The 22,030-nt window shown below is 38.5% G+C and overlaps 1 long non-coding RNA gene across 1 annotated transcript in view; it reads left to right on the top strand.

Moving 5' to 3' along the window:
- Nucleotides 1–16,180, top strand: part of LOC113655371 — a 28,919-nt gene extending 12,739 nt beyond the window's left edge. Inside the window, exon 3 of the long non-coding RNA XR_003443700.2 lies at nt 16,069–16,180. This is a non-coding gene — a long non-coding RNA (uncharacterized LOC113655371). The remainder of the gene's footprint in view (nt 1–16,068) is intronic.
- Nucleotides 16,181–22,030: the final 5,850 nt, after the last annotated feature.

Genomic DNA, 22,030 nt, shown 5'->3' with positions numbered 1-22,030 from the left:
TTGTTGTTATCCTTTGGAGCTGTTCTTGATAAGAGGTGAGGCAATATCCTGTTAGGAAATGAAACGCATATCAGATAAATCATGGCTGTATGAGAAATGAGATTCACATTACTGCCTTCTTCTCACATTGTTTCGAACGTCGTGAGTTTACGATCGCTTGCGTACGTTTCTGAATCCCCTCATACCGGGTTACAGGTCTTGCTATTGACTTGACCGCAATGTCCAGGATTAAACAATAGCGAAAGATCATTTTAAAATTAGATTATTTAGGAAAATTCTGTTTATAAAAGCAAATTTAATTTTGCATTTAATTCTTTAGATATAATGTTTGTTTAGATATATAGAATATATACTGTAGAAGTCCCTTAAGCAATGTTATAAAACATAACATAAGGTCTCGATGATCGATCAATGTCTGATTGACTACGTTTATGGACAGTTCTGTAAAATGTACTACTCCTTTTTGATCCAATGGTTTAATTTACTGTGAACATTCATTCATTCATTCATTTCCTACCGCTTATCTGAACTTCTTGGGTCACGGGGAGCCTGTGCCTATCTCAGGCGTCATCGGGCATCGAGGCAGGATACACCCTGGACGGAGTGCCAACCCATCACAGGGCACACACACACATGACACACAAAACACGATTGAGATCAATCATCTGATCGATTGGTGACTCCGAAAGCGTTCCGGACCGATCCTTCAGATCGACTGGAAATTTCCCAATATTGCTAATTTCCTTGCAGAGAACTGTATCATCTTGTGCCTTGTGTATCATCTTGTGCGACACATTTACATTTATGCAATTTAGCAGACACCCTTATCCAGAGTGACTTACAACTGAGCAACTGAGGGTTAAGGGCCTTGCTCAGGGGCCCAGCAGTGGCAGCTTGGTGGACCTGTGGTTCAGAACCCATGACCTTCCGATCAGTAGCCCAACACCTTAACCACTGAGTGGTTTTGTGAAGAGAAGTTTTGTGAAATAAAAAAATACTACTGGGTCACATCGATAACAGCTTAACATTTAAGGAAATACATTTATTTTACAAAATGCCCCGAACGTGTTCATTTCCGAAAAGCCGCTTTGTCCAATGTTTAAAAGCACTATACAAATAATTTGGAATGGACTCATCCTGTGGTAAATGTTTCCTGTTTTCATGGCCTTTTGCTCTATTTCTATTCTCTAAGACAAAGCGTGTGTTTATGCTTTTTTAGTTAAACACTGCCTCAATTAGCACCGTGCTCAGGAGGGACATTTGCAAACCGGGCACACTTTTTATTCTGTTTGTGCTCGAGAGCCTGGGGGCTAAATGGCACATTTACATATTAATGCCCTCGTTGTACGTGTTGCTTGTAAGAAAGAGTGACGGCTTTAAAGCCGACGCGTAAGATGCATACGAATACAAACAACGCTCTGTAGACGGTTAACGGTGCTCGCTTTTAAAGTCGAGAAATTATGGATGACACGACAAAGCACAGATGCATATGTTGTGTACGTCAGTATGAGTTTTAGTTACCTGATTTTACAATACTCAGACCCATAATTATTGGCACCCTTAAAGTGAATTGATACTACTACTAATAATAATAATAATCTGTTATATATCTAGAAACTTTTACTAATAAAGCCCATCTCTTTATTTATTAGGGAATTTTTAAAGAGCACGACGGTTTATATTTATTTGTTAAGTTGTTAATAATTGATGTAACCCCTGTAACTCCTTCACTTTTAAACCCAAACACTGACTTAACACATGATTTATCGGTTGTTTTCTTGCTCTAGTCTGTAGCCGTTAGCAATATTTTGACATGTAATAATTACATTCGCTTTTAGAGTCGCACTCTCCACTCTTGCATCTTTACAACGGCTCGATTAAACTTTTATCACTGATTTTTTTTTTTTTGCCGCATGTCGTAAAGGGATCTCGGAGTGCCGTGGACGGTGTTGTTTAGACTCTGCGTGTGAGTGTGTGTGTGTGTCTTAGAGCCGTACACTTATGGGTGGTGTTTATCATCAGCGGTGTCATTAATGGTGCTACAGATGGCATGTAGAATGAGTTTCTAGTTTATTACGTACTCTACCTCTGTTTTCCTTTATAAAAGAACACACCTCATGTAATCTTTACAGTCATTCCAGTTGGGAATCAGGCACATCTGTCTGATGTATTCTATAAATATAATCTGCCTCACACCGTGATTTGGTTTAGGACACAGCGTAACTTAGTGTCTTTTATAAAAAAGGAACGAATCTACAACGTGTAGTTCAACACTGTAACCTTATGAGTGCAAGAAAAAACAAACATTTAGTTTGTTATCGTTTGTACGACCTAAACTCCGCCTCCTGAAGTTTGAATCATCCAAAGATTTTGTTCAAGTTGTTTATACAGTATAGAGATTTAGGATTGCTCTTTACAGAAAGAACAAAGAAGCAAACGTTTCACACCAAACATGAATTAAAGGTGCGGTGCACGATGTTTGAAAGCCAATGTTCACATTTGAAATCACCAAAACAAACACGCCCTTAGCCCAAATGGGTGTCACCCCTGTTTTGCTCCGCCCCACAGATACATACGTAACCCAGGCAACTATTATGGCGGAACCTGTTGGGGCAGCTGGCCGAGGGGATATTTTTATCAATAAATGAACTCAATGAGTAATACTATGGTAATACAGATGTGTTTTTGTAGTACTGTGTGTTGTACCATGAAAGGTTTAGCTCCATTTCACGCGGAAGACGTTCAGTTCTCTCCAGCGCTGGAAAGCTGATCCTATATTAACACGGGTCCTACTTCTTGCCTTATCATAAGACTTTTTTCGCTTTTCATTTTTATCCGCCATGTCAATGTTTCAGTTGCTTACTAATAATGTCACACATGCGCACTGAGCACTCTCTCCGCCGCATATTGACAAGACACGCCCCTTTCTGCTCATTGGCTACATGTTTGTTTTGTTGGTCGACCCGACTCAGTTTTCTTAAGCATTTTTCTAACATCGTGCACCCCACCTTTAACTGATCGACTAGATTTTAGGTACATGTACATTGGCTACACGTTTGTTTTTTTCCTTAGCTGTTCATTTTTTAAAAATACAAATGTGTTTTTTTTATTTTTTTATTTATTATACACACATTGCTAATTAGCCGATAAGAACAATGAAAATTCTTGTCTGCGAGCCCAAACCATTGTTCTGGCGTCTTTGATCGATAACCCAGAGCTGTCATTTTAACCCAGAGCCATTACAAATCTCATGTCATAGTGTTATTATGGTTCTGACTGGTCAGAAGGTGACGATTATGTTTCCATTACAACGGTGTTGCTGTCTGTCATCTAAATCTAAATGTCTGTTCATACTGTATTAATGCACTCCTTCCAAAATTTTATTGTTTATTAGTGTTTTCTTCATATGGAAAATGTTCCTGTGAGTTAAAGTTTATGAAGCGTATTTCAAAATACTTCTCGGTCTTCAAATCTTCGGTGTTTTTTATGGGAACGTTTACATTTGTTGAAAAAAAAAAGAAGAGAGAGATGAATTTGTATCTTTCAGTTGCATAAAAGTAAGAAAATTTTAGTATTGGAAACTTTAAAAAAAATGTTTAACATTTTAGTATTGCTTTTAAACCAGAAGGATGAAATGACCAGAGTAGATGAGCCAACCTGAACTAAATTTCACTTCATTTCACTCACTGACGACATGACACGAAGGCAGAAAATCCTCCGAAGTAAGCAGATGAAAATTACAGCCCTGACAGATCATCAGCGAAGGGAAATAACCAGTGTGTGTCAATGTTTATGGGTCACGGACTCTAGACAATCGACACTCACGAAGATATTTCAAGCATGACATTTTTAAAATGTTTATTTATTTATTTATTTATTTATTTATTTATTTATTTATTTATTCATTTTTACCCTTTTAAGAGCACGATCGCTGGCCTCAAAATTAGCAAAACTTTTTTTTTGCTCATTTTTTTTGAGTTTTGCTCATTTTGCACTTATGCACGGTTTATTTCAATCTACACTCGGTAACGTGAACCAGATATAAAATAAATCCGAACCCAGACGAAAGAAACGTCACCCGGCTCGAAGTTCGCACGGCGGACAACTCGCACATCTGTTTCTGCTCTACAGACATGTCGAAACGAGAGCTCTGGTTTGTTCAGATGGGATATCTGTTTCAGAGCTGTCTGAGATTTCATAGAAGGGTTTACTCACTTACTTACTTACTCCTTTGTGAACAATGATTTATGATGCTGTCACCGTGGCCTTGAGATCTGAAAAAAAGGAAGAATGGCATCTCATGTATCATTAGTTTAAATGCTTTGCTGCATCAAGAAATGATTTCGTTATTTTGAAATCTTGGCTGCGTCTGTAATCCACCACGCATGATGAATGGACCGTCCGATCTGTTTCAGAAATATCTGAGTGGTTAGTAATGGGTAAACTACATTTTATTTTATTTTTTTATTTTTTTTATTTTTTTAGGTTTCTTAATGTGTTAAACATTTTCCTTTTTTACAAAGGAACTATCTTGTGTCTGTTACTAAAAAAACAGCTCTGACCTGTCAAGGAACGAAATCCACAAGACCTCTGAAGGTGTGCTGTGGTATCTGGCACTAAGACGGTAGCAGCAGATCCTTTAAATCCCGTGAGTTACGAGGTGGAGCCCTTGTGGATTGGATGTGTCAGCTGAGCACATCCCACAGGCGTTCGATCGGGGGGATTTGAAGGCCAAGTCAACACTTTTCTCATGTTCTTAAAGCCATTCCTGAACCGTTTTTACGGTTGGACAAGACGCACTATCCTGCAGAAAGAGGCCGCTGCTATTAGGGAATACGGTAACCATTAAGCAGGGAATTTGATCTGCAGCAATGTTTAGATAGGTGGTACAGTATGTATCAAAGGGGCTTTTTACACCTGGTCACTTCATGCGTTTTCTGTGATCCGATAGCTACCCGACGGTAAAAAGACCAGGTCTAAATGCCCGCCGAAACGTTTTCGAGACGGATATAAATACGATCGTTCGGACCCCTTCAAGAGGTGGTCTGGGACGCGTTTCAGATGAAACTGGACGGGTGTAAATGAATGTGGTTGTTCAAGCCACATGCGTCAGCGCTATACTCCTCCCAAACGGAAGTACGTCACTCGCAAGTGACTCACGAGTCGTGCATCGCGGCAGAAACAAATAACATGGATGACCTGCAGGGTTGGTTTTTTTGTAGCATAACCATCGTAACAAGTTTTTTCGTCTTCGTTACCGCATACACCAAAGCTAGCTCCATTTCAATTACCCCGGAAATGAGGTCAAATATATTTGCATTTTGGGCGGGAGTAGAAAGATCGGATCGATATCTGATTCGCCGAGACACGTTTATGTGGCCTAATGTAAACGGAACAGTTTTAACTAATCAGATAGCTATCGGATCAGAGACAACACACGAAGTGACCGAGTGTAAAAAAGGCCCAAAGCAACAACCACATGGATTGTTTTCAAGGTTTCCCTGAAGAACAACAACCACTCCTTGACAGATGCATGCGACTTGATTAGCAATATTTGATCACCTGTCAGCGCATGTAACGTGTTGATTAATTTTCTGTAAATTGATGTGGCAACTTGACCTTGTAACATGAGGAATACATGTCCACGCTGCAGCACGAGCTGATTTGAAGTTACTGAATTATGTCCTAACTTCCTGCTACTTTCATGCAGAACCCTGTACAACAGCAGAGAACTGTAGGAAATCGTATTGCACTTGATTAAGAAGCTATAGAATAAGGAGCAGAGATGTGGGACTCGAGTCATATGACTTGACTCGAGTCAGACCTAAGTCGCAAATTTGAGACGTGAGACTTGCTTGACAAATATTAAAAAAAGACTCGACTTGACTTTGACTTGACATTCTTGACTTGAGACTTGAGTTAAATGACTCAGAGATGGAGGACTCGACTTGACTCGAGTCAGACTTAAGTCGCAAATTTGAGACTTGAGACTTGCTTGAAAAATATTAAAAAAAGACTCGACTTGACATTCATGACTTGATACTTACTTGTGACTTGCACATGTGTGACTTCCTCTCACCTCAGATAAGGAGGTACATTTAGTATTTGTTGTTTAGCCAGATTGTTGATAAAGCTAAGTAGGTCCAGTTAATGAGCACAGATATGCTCTACTAAGGCTAGCGTGTATACTTTATAGTCTTGAATTGAATTTATGACTGAAGTCCAGACATTAGCTTGAATTTAATGGGCTTTAGGACCCAGAAACTTGGCTTCATGTCAAATAGGCAAGCAGGTGCTACAGGTTTATAATAGTGGTAGCCTTCCAGTCTTTGTTGGGAATTATTCAGCGTGTTTTGCATAGTATTATTAATAGCATGGTCACTTACGAGACAACTGAAGCCGGGTACCTGGATATACGATTCGTCGGAAATGAACAGTGTGAAAATATCCGTAAATCGAATCAAACTATTCATCACTATAAAATAATGTCATCAGGAGACTTTGTAACATTAGTAGAGTGAAAAAAATATACATATAAAGAAAGACAGCAAAATCCTAAATTTGTGCTCAGGTTTCCTTTTTCCATCTTACTCCATTACCAAAAATTGCATTACCCCATTTTATTGCATTAACCCAGTCATATTTCAAATATAGGAAACTCTTTCTTGTAGCGCTAATAGTTTAAAAGCTGAAACGTAGCATGTGCTCCTGCTGTTTTTCAGGTTAGTTCGGTCTACCCTTGATATGCCCTTGTACATCTATTGATTATCTGATAGCACATTAATCTTCTTCTTGTTTCCTGTTGAACTTGTTTACAACGATATCATTCCTTTTATGAAACACGATATCGACGTGGGCCGCGCGTTCGACACCTGCAGGACATTTTCCCCTCCCACATGCCTAATACCGAGGACTTAATATAATCCACACCTAATCCTGTTTACACTATATACTATGGGCCACTTGAATATACCGCACGTTGTCTAGACAATGCTCATCACTTTTCCGATTCTTTTCTGACACTTCGTTTTTAATGGCTGCCGATAACCGACCGAAGAAAAGGTCAGCTCTTATGACGTCATATAGGTGTAATTATGATTGGGGTGACACCAGTGTGAGTACAGCAAATTATTAAGGTCATGATTGATTCAAATTGGACTGCAGTGTTGTTAATTAATGCCATGGTCTGAGTTCATGAAAGATTATCCTCTATTAACCGATGTTTTATCTCCAAACCGCATAATCTCCGAACCTGATGTGTAGCTGCAGGATTTTTTTTTGTAATATGCTGTTCCAATTTAATTTATTTCAGTATGAAATAACAAACCAGTCATACATAAATAAATAATATGTTATTGTGGGCTTGTGGTCTCATCGGTTGTAATTCCCAGAGAACCGACCCAGCTTCTGAGGGGTTAAAATTAAGATGTTCGCATCAAGAATAAAATAAAAGGCATAAGATCTGTGCCAAAGCAAATATGCCGATCGGATGATCCCCTGAGGTGACCCTAAACAGCGAGCAGACAAAGGACAACAACAACAGAACCTACACAAATCCACAATATACACAGTAGCACCCAAGCATTCAATCCACCTCCTGTAAGTGCAACAGATTCTGTAAACCAGCCTTGTGTTTATTATCCTCTCCCGGCTTTAGCCTCCTCTGCAGCAGCCATTATGTAATAATAACGATATAATCCAAAATAAACCCAGAGGTTTTTAAAATGAAACCATGCCTGCTTGTTTGTTCTCCATTAGCCGTGCGGTTTCTAAGTGCGGTTTGCTCGTTATTCTCTTCTACTCATCGACTTAGGTTGAGACATGTGAGAAATGTGTGCTCGTTTCTGGGTAGGTGTTTGTGGCTAGCCAGTGACACTAGAAATTGCCCTGAGGTTCGTTAATACGTTCCCCGAATGAAGTGCGGCACTTAGAAGCTCAAGGAAAATTCCCCACACCAGAGATGGTCGAGTAAAATTGGAGATGGTTCAACTGAATAAAATGTCTTGATTTAAAAGGTCTGAACAAGTAGCTAACGTGTCTGCAGCAGTTACTTTATTTTATTAAATGAGACAATTTATAGCGGTTATGTTTTGTTTGGTAGTGTTGCTTCATATCATCTTTAAATTGGCATCCAAGAAGTTTTTTTTTTTAAGGAAAGAGACATCATCGGGAGCTATTACGTCCCCTGTAGCTAAGTTCTGGTGTGATAAGCTGCCTTGAGCTGAAATATTCATGTGATTAGCAGCAACAGAGGGTCTGCTACTGAAAATCAAGTTGGCTCATGTTTGGAGAACTAGCATCGCTGAAATATGGCCCATATTTTCAATATATTCATCTACTCCGCTTCATTGTTCAGTTTCCATGTATTTAGTTCGCTCTGCTGAAACAGATCACTGGGTCACAAGGTGTAAAGTAATCGCAGCTTTATTCACATAGCATAAAGTAATTGCTTTCAAGGTACGATCACAACCGTTACAACCTTTACGCGGTCACCGACAGACGTTCGGCCGATTGACGGCCGTCGTGATCGTTTTTTTTCCTCCGATGAAGTTCTGGCGGTGTGAGAAGATTTCAGACACTTAACTGCAGTGTGACGTCTCCTAAGGCGAGCGTCAAATCAAGAAACGATAGGAGCGGATGATGCACTCCGCGTGACAACTTCAACCCACCTCAGGGAAGATGTTGAAATGAGTCAAGTGGACAGTACAGCAAAATTCGTTTGCTGTTTCCTGCCATTTTAGCGAGAGAATGCGGGTCTGAACGTGTCACGGATCGATGATGTAAAACACCATACAAGTCTTTTTGTAAGCACCTGATTTCAACACATCTTGACTGTTGTACGGTCTGGCACGATGACAACTAAGATTCTACAGTGTGATATACAGTAGGGATCATGTTTGTACAATCTGACAAGCAACAATCGTGAAGGGTTAAGAAAAATCGCACAGTGTGAGCATTTAGCAGTTAAATGCCCGTAAACCATGTTATCACTGAGACTAACGTATCCATGTTGTCGCCAATCATGTTACAATATACCATACAATGCCACTTTTGCCCATTTCCCACCGAGGTTTGTTTGAGTGCAGGTTCGGAGCCTAATTTAGAACCAGTTCTTTCTGTTTCGACCGCCAAAGCACCGGCTCCGAACCAGGAAAAGTGGTTATTAAGTAGCACCAAAACGTTGCTGGTCTAGACTTAGGAACCGCTTGCATTAGGAGCTGGGGGCGGGGCTACTGTTAGCGCATATGATAATGTACCTTAAGTATACTAATATTTAATACACTTTTACTTTACCGCGATATGATACATTATCAGCACACATGATAGTAGGTAGCTACATGCTAAGGCTAACTTTTTTCTGTGTTAACGATAAAATAACGTTATGTACTTTATCGATTACAACCTCTGTTTATACAGATTACACGGAGCCGCACGTACACGTTTTATTCGCCGGGTTTGGATGCCGATGTAGGTTCACAAAGCCATGAGCATTAACAGTAAAGCAACATCCGCCATTGACACGTGACACGTATACAGTGACATCACACTCGGCGCTGTGATGGCTCTCTAGCCGGTGGAAAGGCAAACCGGTTCTTAGAAGGTTCACCAGTGGAACCAACTTTGAACCAGCAATAGCGCTAGCTCTGAACCAGCACCCGGTTCTTTCTGGTGGAAAAGAGGCATTTTTGTCTAGGGTTGGTGACCTTTTAGACCAGGGGTCGGCAACCTTAATCACTCAAAGAGCCATTCGGACCCGTTTCCTATAGAAAAAATAAAACACAGGGAGCCACAAAAGCCTTTTGACATCTAAAATGAAGAGAACACTGCATATATCGTTTTTTTTTTAAACCTTTATGGAAAGTATAGAAAAAACCGTAGGGTGTTGCGTTTATGAAATCAATGACCTGCTACCGAGTAAACAAATTTTTTTTTCTGCCAGCAAACAAAAATATTTGGAATCCGTCTAAATCTCATTAAACGTACTGTTTTCTTTATAAACTTTTCTTTCCTTGCATTTATCCATGTTTTCCTAACTGGGGTTGAAAAGCTTGATCTGAATCGATCGTAATTTTCAATTTCGCGCCGGCGGATTTTGCGAGTCGGCGATTTTGACGCATATTTTGAGCGACAAAAAAAATAAACACGGTTTATTATAATGTGACAAGAGCATCATAATCTTAGAATTTAGAATTACATTTTTTTAAAAAAAAACTAACTAACTACAATAAAATAAATTTAAATAAAATATTTATTTTCCAAATCTACAGAGAGATAAAAGGGCCACTTTCGGCTCCGGAGCCGCGGGTTGCCGACCCCTGTCTTAGACCACATATATAATTTACATGTCCAATGACTTTCCTAGCAGACATTTACTGACTGTCTAGCTGTTTTATGAGTGCATCCGTCAGACCTGACTGTGCCGACTAATCGCTAGTGCTCCACATGACCAATCACCAATCACCATCGTCTCCCAACAAGCAAACACGATGTTCACCGTTTCCTAACAACCAATCTCCAAACACCACCGTTGTCTCTTCAGAAAAGAGTTGTCAAACCTGCACGTATTTCTGTTAGTAATGTTTTTTTTTTTTAACATTAATCTTTTTTACATACTGCAAAACCAATATACCTTTTATGAACTGGCAAGATAATATCTTAAAATATTGAGTTATAAAGTAACAACTTCAACTTTTTTTTTGCATATCTTGCAGTTCTGGGTCTCTGTACTTAGAAAATATCTCTCTGTTTTAAACGTTAATAAATAAGAATGTAACGCGTATTAAAAAAATGACAATAATACTTATCTATCTATATGACGAGACTCAAAGGAATCGAGTATATATATATACAAATAAAATAATTGAGTAGTAGTAATTCAGTAGTAATAACAATTATAGTACAAGGTAAATAGTAAGGGAAATTAGTAAAAAAATAATGGATGAGTTTTTTGGCTACGCAGCCATAAGATATCTCAACATGACATAATTCTATTAACTATTTCTACTCTTATGATAATGATCGTTGTTCTTTCAATAATGAATTTTCAAATAAATTCTTCATCAGCGATTTTGTCAGAGTTTTGCAGTCTATTACCCAGACATTCACTTCGTTTTAAGAACATCGACACAAATAAATAAATAAAAAAAAGACGTTATTTGACTTTTTGGACAGTTTTATGAGCCGAATATCCGTTATCATCATCAATCATTGAAGAGAAATAATAAAAAAAAAATTGTGCGATGTGCAGGAATATATACGGAAGATTCTCAGCACTTGATAAATCGCGTAGCATGTTTACTTGTAAATAAAGATCGCTTTTGTAACGCGGGAGGGCTGCGGATGCGACGTCTTCCGTATTTAATTCAGATAAAGCAGTCGATTTTTTATTTTGATAGCGATATTATTTCATTTTACCTGACAAGTATTCTGTTAGAGGATGTGATGTAATTTATTTCTGCCATAGCTTCAGCAGGCTTTCCAAACACTTTCTCAAAACATTCAAGCACACATCTGTTCAAATCAGCTGGTTGCCAGCGGATGGGAATCGAGCTCAGATGTGAATCTAGAGGCATAACATCCAAAATGAACGTTTGCTTATCGGCTGATGAACCACAATCTCATATACAGTACGTCCTTATTCCAGGTTGCTCAGGTGTCCATCATGTTTCCAGTGCACTGCGAAAAAAAAAAAGAAAGGTTGATTAAAAGCAAAACTTCAAACTTGATCATAATTTTTTATGGTTATACTTTCTAGATACTTATAGTCTTTTTTTCTTTTTTTTGTCTTAAGCAACATGGTATTTTTTTTTTAATCTTAATATTAATATGATTTTTTATTCATGGAGAAAAAACGCAAATAAATGAAATAAAAATAAAACAGAAATAACATAAAGGCAAATTTGCTTCAATAAAAGAAAAGATCGACGTCTGACCCACATTTATTCTGAGATTTAAAAAATGTCCAAAAAATTAGTTAGCTATAATTGAATACTGTAAAAAACATATGGCTGTGATTTTCTTTTAGCTTTATCGTTCCATGAAAAATGACAAGAGACTATTTTCTTGGCATATATGACATACAGTATAAGCCTGAATGTTGAAGAATGTTCCAGAAAGGTGAAAATTATCCAGATGATTATATATTTCTACTTCTGTTGATATAGAAGGCAGCTTACTGCCGTTATATCGGCTTAACGAGAGATCATAGTATATGATGAGTGTAATTTATTCAGTGACTACAGTGATTTATAATTACAGTATCACAAGGACAGGTTGTCTTATGAGTCTCAAGGTCTCTTTATGTTCTCTCAGAGAGTGTATCCTCACCCCAAGCTTGCACATTATGGACTTAAATCTACATCCAGTTTGCTGTGAAGCTGCTGTTTTGTGATAAAAGTGCTATACGGCCAGAAATGAATCAAATCACTCTTTAAATATTAACATTAAAGGCTTCAGCGTAAAGGATGATGCTGATTTTTTGTTGTTCTTGTCGTCACTCAAGCAAACTCGCTTCCTGCGGCTACGCTAAGCAGAAAATGAATTTCCCTCCGTTGTCACTTCTAATCAAAGCGAGCAAGTCGTCTTCTTGTAAAGAGGTGGCTGATTTGTGTAGAAACAACGCCGGGGCTGTGGCGCTTCGATAAAAATCTGCCACGCTCTTATTCTCTTGAATAGAACATGACACGTTTTAGACAAGGCACTAAAACACACCTGACACTTTTCACATCGGTCTGCTCTTCTACACCGGTTCATAATGAATCGTTTTCTGGCGACTCTTTAAATATTCTCCAAAGGAGCAGTCTGGGAGTAATTTGAATATAACAGACTGTAAATTAAAAAAAATTTTTTTTAGCAGATAAAGTTCACACTCCAGAATATTTGATGACGGCTCTGAACTTGTCGTGATACGGCACGTTATGATCCTTAGAACGTTGTATAGGATTTCCCTAATTTCATGGCCTTGACCAGACTATTTTAGATAATTAGCTTTCTAGCTTAATTTATAAAACATGAATGATTTTTTACACTCCATTTTTTTTTGATGATATTCGATTCAAGTCGTCTGATCATTTCGTTTGTTATACCATACAGATATATTTCATATTGCCTATAAAACACGGTAGGTAAACAAATAAAACAAACAAACAAACAAACAAATTTAATGATAACTTCATTGAGAAGGAAAAATTAGGAAATTGAACTTAACACTAACACACACTTTAACACATACTTTATTTTGTTAATTACTTTCCCTGCTAAACGTATGTTTTCTGGCTTCCATAATCCCCTTTGCAGTTTTAGGCGGTAAACGACGGTTCATCCGATTGTCCAATTAGTTATGAGACTGGAGTTCCTGTACACACTGTTGTTGCTTGCTTTGAAATCACCTGGTACATGTGGTCTAAACTTCATTTTTTAAAAGATTAACATAAATAGATAGATAGATAGATAGATAGATAGATAGATAGATAGATAGATAGATAGATAGATAGATAGATAGATAGATAGATAGATAGATGGATGGATGGATGGATGGATGGATGGATGACCCTGTCTTGGAGCGTAGCACAAAGTGTTAGCGGGTTTGGTGAAAAAATAGGGGGCAGAAAACGCACCCAGATCCATTGTACAATAAACACTATAAGTTTAGCATCTTCTGTCGCCTCACATATTATTTAATGTGGAATGTATGTTATTTTATTCTAAAGATATTTGCTTTATTTCACAAAGGGTACCAATAATTCTACCAGAAGGAGCTGCACCAGAAAGCTCTACTGTAACAAAGTGGCAGATTAACCCCCGAATCTTGCTAAATATATACAGTATACAGATTGGGGGAAAAAAACCCCAGCCTGCTATAAATACCCCATCCTGCACACTCCGATTAGATATTCTCGGTATTTCTTTGCTTGGAAAGTTTTCTTTCTTCAGCAGCCATTTCGACAGCCTCGGTTGTATCAGTCTCCTTTGTGGTTTGCAGTGTTACACAAACATCTCAGGAGCAAGCCGACTCGGTAAACTCTCACGTCTGACGTCGTCGTGGCGGCTTCCTGATTATTGGACCCGTTTGAGACGGAACAAAGACTCGGAGAAATCACAAATGAAAACTAGCATCCTTGGATGCTTTCCCACAAACAAACACACACACACACACACACACACACACACACACACACACACACACACACACACACCCGCACACACAGAAACAGCATGGAGAATAAATTAAAAAATATTCCTCCCTCTTTGTATTTGCTCCGTCGGCTTGGTTATATATTACTCCTATACATTATTTATATCAATGTGCTTATGTGAAAATGCCTTCATATCGGTCTCTTATACTGTAGCATATTTAAGCGAACTTTTAATACCTAATTCAAAACGAATATTAAAGTAAATGCTGCACTACTGTATGTGAACCAAGGAAGTCATTTGTCACGCAGCCAGTTTTGTCTAACTATCATACTTTATACCACCAGCATTGCTGATCTCTCAAGTCTCACTGCCCAGAAGGTGTCTTTAATAAATCACAGGTTTATATAACACTCTAAAAGCTTATCGCTTCTTATCGGGAACGGTCCACAGAATTGAGTTAAGAACATCGTATATACCTTTGTTAACATTCTGAATGTTTCTGTAAGGAGTCTCCTGTATCAGCACTTTGTAGCAGTCAGCTTTTACACTTTACTCTTTCTCAGTAACGTTGACAAGCTGCGTTCTTAGCATCAAATAGACTGTGTGTGTGTGTGGGGGGGGTGGCTTAGTGGCCTCACACCTCCTGGGTTGGGGGTTCGATTCCCGCCACTGCCTTGCGTGTGTGGAGTTTGCATGTTCTCCCCGTGTCTCGGGGGTTTCCTCCGGGTACTCCGGTTTCCTCCCCCGGTCCAAAGACATTCATGGTAGGTTGATTGGCATCTCTGGAAAATTGTCTGTTTTGTGTGTGTGTGTGTGTGAGAGTGAATGAGAGTGTGTGTGTGCCCTGTGATGGGTTGGCACTCCGTCCAGGGTGTATCCTGCCTCGATGCCCGATGACGCCTGAGATAGGCACAGGCTCCCCATGACCCGAGAAGTTCGGATAAGCGGTAGAAAATGAATGAATGAATGACTGTTTATAGACTGTCGGATTGAAGGACATACAGCCGCTCTAACGTAAGCGATAAGTTGTTGTTGTGTATTATTTTCATGATATTAAATGAAGAATGAGAAGTGCTGTTATAGGTTTTTAAGATAAATAACAGTAAACGTTTTATACGTTACCTTCAAATGTGATTTATTAATTTACTGTTTTATTATTAGTGAAACATACACACACACACACACACACACACACACACACACACACACACACACACACACACACACACACACACACACACAGAGAATATTGCAATAGTTTAGCCTTAAGTTAGCTAACCAAATTTTTAATATACTGTAGTAATGTTACTCAAACATCAGCTGGCTTGTTGGCAAAATGGCAAACAAATCAAACCCCTGCTGCTCTGAGAACAACTAAATTTACCGCAGTACCGCATTAATGTATTATAACCACTAGCAGGAAAAAGGACCGTGTTGAATCGAGGAAAACAAAACCGTTATAGCATAGAAACTATCAAAAAGCTCCTTCTGATAGTTAAGACGAAGTTTAATTTGTCATAACCTGGGAAATAGAGCTCAAAGTGTTAAGCCAAAAGAGTAAAAGGTAAAAGCTGGGGGCGGTTTCTTTGGTGTTTAAGGCTGCTAATAGCAATATTATGTGAGTAATCTTATTATAACCCGGGTGCAAATAGACACTCTGTTATATCACGTCATGACAGGTGTCAGTCGTTCTTTTTTTTTTTTTTTTTTTTGTCGTCTGTGGGAAGCAGAGAAGTCGTGTTGTAATGAGTTCGGTGACCTAGTTAGGTCTCTTGATTCTTCTTCTTCTTCTTCTTCTTTTTTTTTTAGCGCTCCAATTATATTTTTTCACCTGTACAAAAAAACACATGAAAGTTGAAATGGATCTTTAATACACACATAACATAACACATGTGCTGCCGCATAATTATTTTTTATTTCCTTTTCCCCCAGTGGTTCAACACCTCTTTTTCCAGACGATGAACAGAGCAAGAGAGAGCTGTTGCTGCTTCAATACAGCCTGAAAATGATGGGGCAGCAACAACATAAAAACAGCCTGTTTGGTAGGTTGATTTAAGCTAATTTCCTCATTCCCGCTCCAAATCTACCCTGGTCATGCCCTCCTAGTTTTTTCCTCACCTATCTTTCACCTTTATATCAATTGCTGTATTGATAGGATCGATTGAAATGAATCGGTCAAGATTCCTGTTATTTTAACCGCTCTCGGTATCCGTTAGTCTTCCCTGGAAGTGAACTCGGACAGTCAAACGATAAGATAATACCGTGATGCAACTGTCATGATCTTCCTGTTTGTTTTCCTTTCACTATTCCATCGATTTCTGATCTCACTCTCTCCTGTCTGTCGTCACAACCGCCTGAACACCGTGCACGATAAACATTGTAAAATCCGTCTCACCGTACGCACGTCAAAATACGATCAGATATCGACATCTCTCCGATCCTGTACGCGTTCCAGATAGAAACTCTTCTCCGATCGCAGATGACACGCGTCAAACTCGCGTACCGTATTATAAGCACGTATGGATCTTTCTGCCTCGACATGGAGTAACGAAATTGAGAAAATATTCAGGATGTCAAGCCGTCATCGAAAGACTGGAAGCTTCTCAATCGATTCTTGAAGATGCTGGTTTTTGGCAGCTGATGTTTATTCTGAGCCAGAGGAAAAAAATGATACGTCTGCTTTTATAACCGCTCACTTTGCCTGAACTATTAACTCCTAGGACAGTGGAAAGGTTCATGAGAGGAAACTTTGACAGCTTATGTCAAAGTTTGTCTTTGACCGAAGCTCGTTCGGTCAAAGCTCATGTCTTTGACCGAACGAAAGAGTTTGCTGTGGTCGAATCGGTTTGGGTTCATTCCAGCGACGCCGTAAGAAAGGTCACAAACCCTTACGATAGATCTAAACCTGAATTCAACTAATAATTCGATCAGCTAATAACTAAGTAAAACTACCTACCGACTAAGTTTTTATAGCAATAGCCGATTTACAAAGATGTACATTGTGAACACTGCACATGCAGTATTGCGAGGAGAAATACGCTTCCCGAACACTATTGTTTTTGTTATCTATTGTACTTCGAGCTCATTTATCCACTTCAGATTCACACACAGAATGTATATAAAATTTCACTTGGGAAAATTTCTTCTTGTTTATTCTTAACAATAAACTAGTGATCTTTAAATAAATTGGCACCGATTGGTACAAATGACCAGCTTTGAGACATTTACTGTACAGTAACAAGTAATTTGTTGTTGTTGTTTTTTTTAGTATTATGATTAAGTTTTAGTCCATTCCTCATGGCAGCTTTATTTCCCCAAGGATATGAAGATTGAATAAACTCACAATGATAAAATCCATAAATATTCACTGTGTTTTCATGTCAGGAGCTTGGCTAAGCCGTACATGGTCTTCTTGACTTACTTTGGCCGCATAATTTTGTTCACCGTCTTCTTGAAATGTTTACCTTCTCACAAAATTCAGTTCCTTGGTCGTTGAGATTCGATAATCAACGAATATTTTATAGTATATCGTGTAATTCCCCAGTTTCGTTCACACACGGGCAGCCCCGTACCATGACGCTTCCACCACCATGTTTCACTGTGGAGTCATACACACAACTCTTAAAGGCAGGGTCTCCGATGTTTGAAAGCCAATGTTGACATATAAAATCACCAAAACAAACACGCCCCTAATCCAAACGGGTCCCACCCCTGTATCGATAGCTCCGCCCACACATACATACGTAACCCAGGCGACTAACGGAAAGAAACGTTTCTCACAAGCATAATGATGTAAAGGATAAAGGCATATATTAGTTCTGTGTAACAAAGCAAAACCAACGTTACTCACCTATCGAGAAGGAAAAAAGCGCCTCGGCGTCTTAAGTAAAGTCGGCCACATATTCACAGGTCGGAGTTTCCCGAGTCGATAACTCCTGAGCTAAACGCTGTTACTACACAAAACGCGGTTGTAGCTGCCTCTCTACATTACTACGATAGAAAAGAGGTGTTATTTGTGTAGTAACAGCGTTTAGCTCAGGAGTTATTGACTCGGGAAACTCCAACCTGTGAATATGTGGCCAACTTCCTGCTCCTTCAGTTCTATCCAGCGCTGGAAAGCTGATCCTATATTAACACGTCCTACTTCTTGTCCTTATCGTAAGTCTTTCTTCTCTTTCTTTCTTTGTTTTTATCCTCCATGTCAAAGTTAAAACTGCTTTCTGCTAACGTCACACATGCGCACCAAACACTCTCTCCACCCATATTGACAATTCACACCCCTTTCTGCTCATTGGCTACACATTTTTGTTTTTTGTTTTGATTTTTGTTTATTATTCGGCCCGACTCGGTTTTCTGAAGCATTTCTCAAAAAATCGGAGACCGTGCCTTTAATTTTCCTAGCATGAGAAGCTGACTTATTTCCGAGAGACATTTCTGTTCTTTGTATATGACCAAGAAAAAGTACTTTTTTTGGAAAGCATAACTTTTTAAGAAAAAATACATATATTTGTGGAGTATGAAAACTGCAGTTTCAGAAAATAGTACTGGTCACTCATTTTGTCAATGACTTCACATATTTTTTTCACTTTTTCACTCAACAATACTGTAAATGTGTCCTATGGTGTGACATTTAAAAAGTACTAAGAAATTATATTAAATAACATAAAATAAATACTTGAGATAGAATTGTTCACATTATTAAAACATTATTTTCTTAAAGTGATATTTATTTTACATGAAAGTACTAATTAGAATCATTTTCACCATGAATAGATGAAGCTGACAAACTTTTCCCTACGAATGTCAATAAAAAATTTTTTTGGTGTCACACCAAAGGACAAAAAAACTTAACAACTTCAGTGGTCTTAAAACATAGTTAAATATTTAAACAATTCTGAGAGAAATACATACCATGTGCACTTCTCATGGCCTTCATAGGGGTCTTCAGTCACATGACCTTGAGTGGGGTCTTTCAATTAAATGTAGTATTCCATGATATTGTCCAAATTAAAATTAGGTTTTTGCATAACACCAAAGGACATTTTTTTCTGTGACAAATTTTATGAAATTCCTACACTTTTACAAATGTATCTATATGAAAAGTGATGGCCACTTAGTGAAATAGACACTTGCACAATTATGCCAGGAGTGTTCATTAAGATTTTTAAATATTATTTTTTTTATTTATAAAATGTAATATTTATAAAATAATGTTGTCTACCGTCACACCATAGGACAATTTTGAGATTTGGCTCAAAGTTCTAAAAAAACTAACAATAACTTGGGTATTAAAACAACAAATTCATATAAAACAAGAAAATGTTTAACCATTTACAGTATTCTAAATTATGTGAAATAAATTAGGTTTTATCTTCTGTGACAGTGAAAAATCCATGTCACGTCAACTACCCTTATAGCGTTTATAGAGTTATAGGAACGGAGACGACTGCAGTACAGTTCATTAATCTTAGTTGGAACCTGAGAGTTAGAGTTGTGAAACCTTACGTAGAGTTTATGGAGTAGTAGTCAGTTGTAGTTCATGAAATTTCCATGCGTGATGATTAATCTCTGTCATTGCTATATGCTATGACTCTGTAGCTTCTTCCATTCGAGTGTTGTTTAACAATCTTGTTCCCTGAGACCTTTAGCAAGCTTTTAGACTTGACCTTTGTAAATGTGAATTCATAATGAAACCCATTTATATCTTCTGGATGTCATCATGTGGATTCTTTATGCTCTTCCTCACCTACCCGTGTATCGTCTTCTCGGTTTTTTGACACTACGGGATCATAAATAACATTCGTCAGGCTATAAACATAACTCAGGTTATCTCTCGGTCGTAAAACACGGAAGGAAAATAAAAAATCGATTTAATTTTTATCCTTGTAAAACACATGCGAAAAAATCGTCACAGATATAATATCCCGTCGTAATGGCGGATAATTTAATTAGAAAAAAAAAAGTGCCGTTTTCATATCTAAACAAAGCTCCAGACAGAGATAAAGGAACACATCGAGCTCGACAGCACAATAATATGAGCCTAATCAAAATGTAAATGACTTCACTAGCTTAGCATTCACAGGAAAATGAATCTAGAAGGCGAGATGATAATAAAAAAAAAAAAAACCTCAGTTGCATCAAAACCGTGTGCTCATTGTGTTGCCGAGGCAAATTTTAGTTTGATGTTATTTCCTTTAAGTTTCTTAATTCACATTCGCAGTATTCCTTTGTATTCGGAATATAATGTTTAAAGTTTTCCAGCACACCTTATTTTTAGGCCGCTTAAGATTTCTGCATGCGCCTTGAAACTATAAGTTCATTATAAACTGTGCTTTTAATTCAGCCGTAAGTCGGTTTGTGATTCCTTTCGACCCTCATAACTCCTTGAAGAGGTGGTCTCGGTACGCTTTCAGACGAACTCTGGTACGGTTCGTTTGTGGTGAGGACACGGTCCGAGATCGAACAGACCTGACTGCAAAAAGTAGTGCGCATTTTGGACTAAACCAGCTGCCGTAGTGGGGCGTTGGCAATATTTTTTCAACCATTTTTGGAAGATAAGCATGTCACAGTTTCGCAAATTAATGCTCGCCGCATCCTGAAGTGTCTTGCGATGCGTCTTCGTCGTTTGCAGTGCGTTAAAATTATATTTTAAAGCCGCATCTGCGCTTCATTGTGAAAATTAAGACTTTGCATAGAACGCTGTATACAAGCGATGTAGTAGATTACAACGACGAACATAATTGCGGCACGCGGTCGTCTCTCCATTTTGTACCGTTTGCTGTATTTTCCTCTTTTTGTTTACTTCCGGAGTTTCGTTGAAATTTCCCGCACGTTTATTCTGACCAATCGAGAAGTAGTTTAGGAAATACGCTCAAAGACATGTAGCCAATGAGTGATGTGGATGTTATCACATGACTGCATTTTGGTTCGTTTCAACTGGTGCGGAACAGAACGATCAGTGTGGTGTGAAAAGGAACCAAAACTGATAAAAAGCTACAATGGGTCATTTATTTGCTTTTGGTCCGGACCAAATGAACCGAACTATAGGTGTGAAAGCACCCTTAGTTATAAAGGCTGCACAGTGTACTGTAAGACCACACGGCGTTATATATCGATAGTTAAAACTACCGATTACACACGTTATCGAGGTTTATAGAACACAGTAATTATCAGAGCTTTATGAAGCATGATTAGTTAATTAAGAAGAACCCCTAGTGACTTATGAATATAGATGTCATATAGATTGTTACCCAAGCCCCTTAGACAACCTGTTAGTTTTGTACATACACCCTGTGACGGTGAAAGCCGTGTTTTCGGTTTATAGAGCCTCCGCTTTTTCTTGTAGTCTAGGTATTTATCGGTTTAGGCCTCAAGGAGGTCAGCATGTCCAATCTAGCTGTACACTTTAAAGAATGTTTCCCTGAACACAGTAGAAATGTGCAGCCGGCTCGCGAAAATGGGTTCGCTTTCCCAGAAGGTCACGTAGATCCGAAGGTAATTAGAACAAGGTCCAGGTTTCATGGTTTATTCAGAATTTCCTTCCTTCTCTCTCTCTCTCTCTCTCTCTCTCTCTCTCTCTCTCTCTCTCTCTCTCTCTCTCTCTCTCTCTTTCTTTTAACTGTAAAGTGGTTTTCTCCAAAGGACGCTGTAGAGACCCTCAGAGCAAGGTCCACGCTCGATTAATAGTTTGAAAGGTGTTAGTTCAGGGCAGAATTGTATTTACTTTTTCGTTCCAGCTCATGCTAAGCAATAATTAGTAGGCGAGTAAAGTGTTGCATGCGGCTGGAAGGTCTGAGACTCTCACTGTTTTCCATTTCAAAAAGTTATCCTCAATGCTATATACAGAATGAGGCTTTCACAAAGTTTAGAATAGAAGCGAATAAGATAGAATAGA

Source organism: Tachysurus fulvidraco, chromosome 4 (genome assembly GCF_022655615.1).
Source record: "Tachysurus fulvidraco isolate hzauxx_2018 chromosome 4, HZAU_PFXX_2.0, whole genome shotgun sequence".
Taxonomy (NCBI): domain Eukaryota; kingdom Metazoa; phylum Chordata; class Actinopteri; order Siluriformes; family Bagridae; genus Tachysurus; species Tachysurus fulvidraco.
This window is presented reverse-complemented; position numbering and strand designations above follow the sequence as displayed.